General features: G+C 45.9%; 1 pseudogene; it reads left to right on the forward strand.

Moving 5' to 3' along the window:
* Nucleotides 1–203: 203 nt before the first annotated feature.
* Nucleotides 204–3,130, forward strand: LOC144129790 (uncharacterized; annotated as a pseudogene).
* The last annotated feature ends 3,221 nt before the right edge of the window (nucleotides 3,131–6,351 follow it).

Consider the following 6,351-nt stretch of genomic DNA (forward strand, 5'->3'; position numbering starts at 1 on the left):
AGTGTCAAGGAAATTCAATGGCTAGCCAGAACCAAGCCTGCTGAGAAGATGGCTGCCTCTCTTTACTGAGCTTGTACCTTACCATGTCTCGTTATCGAGGATAAATACCCCATTGTTTTCATGGCGTCAGAAGAACGATCTCACGGGAGGAAGAAAATTGTAATAGGGCAAGACTCGCAGCGCAAAAGCAGAATTCAGAGAAGATGACACCGGAAAGGGAAGAAGGCAATGATTTCGTAGCTGTGGCGGAAGACAGCCTGAAGAGTCCGAAACCGCTCGACATGTCATCACTGTCGCCAAATGCTCGAGAAGATTGGCTTCAAAGCTACAAATGGTAGTCCGCAGCGATAAAAGTCCACAAGAAACCGCCGGATGTGCAAGTGGCAAATTTCATGACCCTTACAGAACCGGAGGCATGGAACCTGTTTCGAACAGTACCGCTGAGCGAGATAAGTTGAAAAATATTGAAGTTGTCAGTCAAAAGTTCAAGGAGCACTTAACTAACGCAAGGGTAGCGCAATGAAGATATGGACGCAGCGACAGAGGTATTATTCTCTCTCTATAGATGGCATCCTATCTGATCTATACATGGGACGAGCGCTAACTTTCAACTTTGTGTCTGAAGAAGTGATCGCAGGGTACACATATTATACGGTCAGAGCTACCGACGATAAGTTACTGAGCGGGCGCATTAAATGCAAGGGACAATCAAGAGCTGAAACACCTGGAAGAAAGAAACAGGTACAGGTGCCTGTAATATGAAACCACGAACGGAAACCAAACATTAACGAACAAAATTCAGCTTCGCCAGTGCTGTGTTAGAGGAAGGTCTTGGAATGATGCTGAATCACTGCCTCAGAAAGTGAAAGAAGCTCGCAATAAAGGCATAGATTTTCTAGTTTCTCCAACAAAGAACGCAAAACATAGGAAAAAAAGGGCTTCTGCATAAAAAGAGACTAAGCGGAAGTAAGTAACCGAAGATGTAACAAAACAACCAATGGATGTAAAAATTGTAAGTGATCTAAAAGTTAAAAAAGGACACGACAAAAGGATTGTATGTTTTCTTTAAAAGCATGGCAAAAAAGAACTGAAATCAAAAGAAATTGAAAGGTGACTAACACTTCAATAAACATAAAATTTATCAATGAAAGCATGCAAACCTTACAAGCACCGCGATAATCAGGTATCCAACCACAAAATAAAACTCACTGTCATCTAACAAAAATTGAAGGCGACTCTTAGGCTTCGCCTTAAGGGTATGGGACGATAGCGTAAGGAGTCAATTCCTATATATTCAGACGGTCACTTACACTACTTTACATTCATGAATCCCTGGGAGTCCTCATACCCTGCCTGGAGCAGTGGTGCAGCGGTTAGGCGGTGCGCCATTGCCTTGGGATTGCAGGTGCTCCCAGCGGCGGGCATTGTGCGGTCCAGGTTGCACTTTCCGAGCGAACAATCAAGAGAGAGAGGGGGGTTTATTGACGGGAAAGGCAGAGAGGTTGGCCCGAAAAATGAATATACATTTGGCCTGCTACTCTGCACTGGGGAACGGGAAGAGGAGAAAAAAGAGGGTCACGATGAGGGGTGATGATGATGGGAGGAGGCAGATGAAAAAAGACAAAAAGAAAAGCAATGCACACTTTATAGCATCACAAACGCGAGGCAAGGCCCGTGTCGCTTAAAAAGCGGGAGAGCACTCGCGTTACCTGTAGAGTTTTCGAACTATATATCTGGCCAAGCGCCAGAACTGTGGCCTGGCAGGGTGGGCAGTTTGCTCACTATCCGGTGGGCAGGCTGTGATGATGTTGCAAGGTCACGTGACATAGGTGGCCCACCTTCCTCCTAGGTTGCTTTCTGGGGACTACCTGTGACAGTCATGAGCGGGATTTTTGGCTCACAACGCCGACGATGGATTTTGTGGGTAGCGGAGCCTTCAACATTATGTGTTAAAACGGAAGGCGTGCTCATGCACTCCTCCCCAGCCTTTCTAATAAAGTATGCTGCAATGACTTCGCACGCATTGTGTTTTATCTTTCTCTGCTTCTTCGCTGAGTTCGTGTTCTGTACCTTTAAATATATATTTTTTTCTTGCACGTTTTGCAGTGATGACCAAAGTGGCTTCATGACTTGTTGCGCACGGGTAATCCATGTTCCCTCGCTTTCTCATTCAAACATCATCCGACCTGTTCAATGTAATGAAGCGCGCAGCTGACCCGAATATTGTAAACTACGTTCGCCTTAACTGCATTCATAAACAGCGTCTCGTGCTTTTCCGTGCAATCTGTTTGCTCTTTTTCAGAGTAGTACATATTTTTGGGAGCTTACATGGTGGAGCCAAAAAAAAAAACAATTTTTTCGTTGTATCTCGCCGCCACCTTTTTAGAATGGTGCGAAAGCCTGTAGAAATACGGCGTAACTTGAACGGGTGTTTTGCTCTAATTTCCTGCGGTTTTCTGTTTGCGGCGCTGATCATCTGAAGCCTTCACTTTTTGCAAAAGGCTTTCACAAGCAACGAATATCGTGCTGGATGGGGAACACTGCGTCCTAAAGTCGCTTGAAATGCTCTTGAAGGCTTTCTCCCATCCGATGCGAGCAGGATTTTGTTAGGGCTCCTTGCGATGATGAATACGCGATGTCAAATGGAAGTATTGGTTTATAGATACGTTTTGGTCTCCGGATGGCACATCTGGCAAACATCTTTGTTTGCGAATGCCAAATCGATGTCTAAAAATTGAATAGGGTTCTTTGCTGTTTATTTTCGAGGTTAGCTCTAAGGATAAATCACGCCTGCAACGCTACTAGTTGAGCCAGACGAAGCAAAAGGAAGGTGAACCGTTCACTGGGTTCCTGACGGCAGCGAGACTGCAGCAGCCATGCAGTCTCAGAGAGCTGACCGACGAGCTGGTGAGATATAACATTATTATCGGCATAATCAACGACGATGTGCGAGAGAAACTGCTGAGTGATCCCGCGCTATATTTAAAAAGCCATTAACTTAAGCAACGCAGGTTATCAGGCATCGATACAACTGAAAGAAATCGTGAACAAGGACAGGAATGCGATTGATGCCACCAGGAAGAAAACAGCGAGCACAAGAAGGACTGTCACGCAGAAGAAAACGCAATAGCCAAGTAAGTCTGGAAGACCAAGAGGCTGTAAATTCCGTGGTGGTTCCAAATGCCAAGAGAACGCCTCGTGTATAGCAAGAAATGCCAAAAATGACAGAAGATAAGCAATTTTGGTACCGTGTGCCAAACACGCAGAAACAAAATTCAGCATCACGTGCACTCCATTGATAATCATCAAGAGTCATAGAGAGGGTGTGAAGTTTTTGTAGCACAATCTCCACACCGTTCTTCAACAGACTTGCAGTTACTCCACCCTCACGAGCCCATTTCCTCCTTTGCATTTCATGCAAGGCTTATTTGCTTTCTCTTATCTTATCGGCGGGACGTCCAGTCCCGCTACACTACTGTCTCCCTCACTAGTGTGCTGATTATTTCGGATACTTTGTAGATGTGTAAATTCCTCGGCTACATTAATTATCTTATCCATATTGCTAATCGCAATGCCCTCCTCTTTTCTTAAGGCGTGCATCTGGTTTTACCTGTGCCTAGTTTCCTCTTGACCTTTTTTTAGAATCCGTCCGTTCTTTAGATCATCCTCGATTCCCTCCATATTAATATCCCTTATGTCTATTAACTTGAGCTTATTGATTAGCTTTGGCAGTTCTGTCAGTTATATTCAATCTATGGGGTTAAAGGTTTTCATTAATTTGCGTTTCCTAATAAGATCTTTCGTGTCCTGAGAGGGCTTGTCAGTATCCTCTCTAGCTACCCTACTCCCTACTTCTGCTGCACACTCCGCAATGATATTTGTGAAATTGTCACTCGCCGCTTGAACACTGATGTCATCGTCTTCACTTGAAGCAGAATATTTGTCCTGCTTTGAGATATCGAATACCTCTACTTTCCCTCCCACCGCTAATGGTTGATGTGCTTCTACATTACTGGTTTACTCCGTTCCCTCTTCAAGGCTGGGCTAATTAGACACCTCATCATCCTATGGTCCGGGGGCGTAGCCGGGGGGGTTCTGTGTCAAAACACCTACTGAAATTTTATGCGCGCTGCATCCTCCATCCGCCCTACTTTCCGTCTTTTTTTCGCGCATGCTATTTGCACACCACATCGATATACTAAAATGTGAAAACGAGAATAAGAAGAGTACTACTCTATTCTAGAAACGATTGATGTACGTTGTTGTCGCCGCTCTATAATAGGAACCGGAAGTTATTGCAGAAAAGAGCCATTCTTCTTCGCCGTCGCGCGACGTGTGGTACTCCTTTTAATCGTAGGCACAGTTCACCCAATTAAACACACCTTTTCACGTTAGCCTACTTTTGTAGCGAGAGCTACACTACGCTAGCACTTCGAGCCTTTAGCGTGGTACCCCTTGAGCTCCGTGGCGGCGCCGTGGCTGGTCACGTGGTTGGTCACGTGGTGCGGAGCAGCTGCTGCTGCCGGCGGCGTGGCGCGCCCGCGACACCGAGTGGGGGGTGGGGGGGGCGGTGGGGGGGGGAAGGGGGAAAGAATGAATCCACGTCCAGGGAAGAAGATGAAGGAACGCCCAGCGAAACGGAGCGGCGAAAGACTGACTGCAATTCAATTGAACATGTTTCACTCGGCCAGCTGTAGCTATCGCGTCACTCCAGGTTTAACCAGAGCTAAACCATAGCCATTTTTTTTCATTCTTTGCATTATCCTCGAATGATCATAAACTATCGGGAAATTAAAAAGTGTACTTTTTTTTTAAGTGCCTCTGCGGCCGGGTGCAGGTTAACATGCATGGTGCAGTTTTGACAAATACCATTCGTTCGCAGTTGCTGACTTTGTTGTAGGCAGAAGCTTTTCTGTTGTATATTATGTGAAAATATTGTAAAGAGCCGCGATATTCAGTACGGGTGTTCTGTAGTGATAGCTGTACGTTACGGTAGCATTTCGAGCCTTCAGCGTTGCGGCGCCGTGGCGGTGGCGGCGCCTCCCCTCTGTCACGTGGTTGGTCACGGGGTGCGGAGCAGCTGCCAGCGGCGCGGCGCCGTGGCTGATCACGTGGTTGGTCACGTATGAGGATTAACCAAAGCTAAACCACCGCCACTTTTTTATGATAAAATAAAGGTTCTTTACGAATCAATTCCTCGATTTTTATGTAGATATTACAGTGAACGAAACAACCAGCCTCCGGTTTTAATAAACCAGAAAAATGACTAAGATATTGTTTGGGTGCAGGTTCTCTTTCTTTTTATTTTTTTACTCTTGGGTTATAACACCCCCTGAAAAATATTTCTGGCTACGAAACTGCTATGGTCGCTACAGCTCACCTAATTAAATATTACAGCTTTATAATTGTACACGCAGAGGAACCTCGTGGTGCAGTTTCAGTTCGCGTAATAATAATTCACAGTGCTGTTAGCACGTTCATGGACAGGGTTGCTTCTTTCAAAGGCTGTGTTTTCTTGTGCAGTTAACGTATAGCGGGTGTTTCCATGAACGCTTTTGTATATTCGAAAAGTAGGGCTTTTCAATTAGTGGTTAGGGCCAAAGGTAAATTCATAGCCACGGACAATCCGATGTCATGCCATATTAGTTTCTGAAACGTAGAAAGAGCCATTCTCTAAGACCTTGTAGCCGCCGCGGTGGCTGAGTGGTTATGGCGCTCGGCTGCTGACCCGAAAGACGCGGGTTCGATCCCTGCCGCGGCGGTCGAATTTCGATGGGGGCGAAATTCTAGAGGCCCGTGTGCTGTGCGCTGTCAGTGCACGTTAAAGGACCCCAGGTAGTCGAAATTTCCGGAGCCCTTCACTACGACATCTCTCATAACCTGAGTCGCTTTGGGACGTTAAACCCTCATAAACAATAAACCAATCTCTAAGACCTTGTTGCGATGGCGAATCTCCTTTTTTCGGCACAAAACCGACAAAAAGTGCAACGACCGCGGGTGACGTGCCGCAGTGCTTACGGTGCCCAATTTGAACTGTTTGTGCTGCTGTACCATGGCATGCACTCCTGCATTGTTGCTCTAAAGAACGAAGGCCACGTTGTTGGCAATAACTGTCATTTATCTTACTAGAAGCGACGAAGCAAAAGAGAATGCATGCCGCTGTGCAGTAGGTCAGCCAGTTAGAACTGGCCGCTTCAAGCAGTGTGACATCTTTTGGAGACGTTGCTTTTGCGCTGACATTCGTGCGCACCTCATGCTATGTTTCGGTTTTATGCGGAAACAAGCACCAGATTTTCTTGCCTTTTAGGGCTTTAGAGAATTACTTTTTTTTAAAGTACGGATATGGCTTCG

Source organism: Amblyomma americanum, chromosome 4 (assembly GCF_052857255.1).
Source record: "Amblyomma americanum isolate KBUSLIRL-KWMA chromosome 4, ASM5285725v1, whole genome shotgun sequence".
Taxonomy (NCBI): domain Eukaryota; kingdom Metazoa; phylum Arthropoda; class Arachnida; order Ixodida; family Ixodidae; genus Amblyomma; species Amblyomma americanum.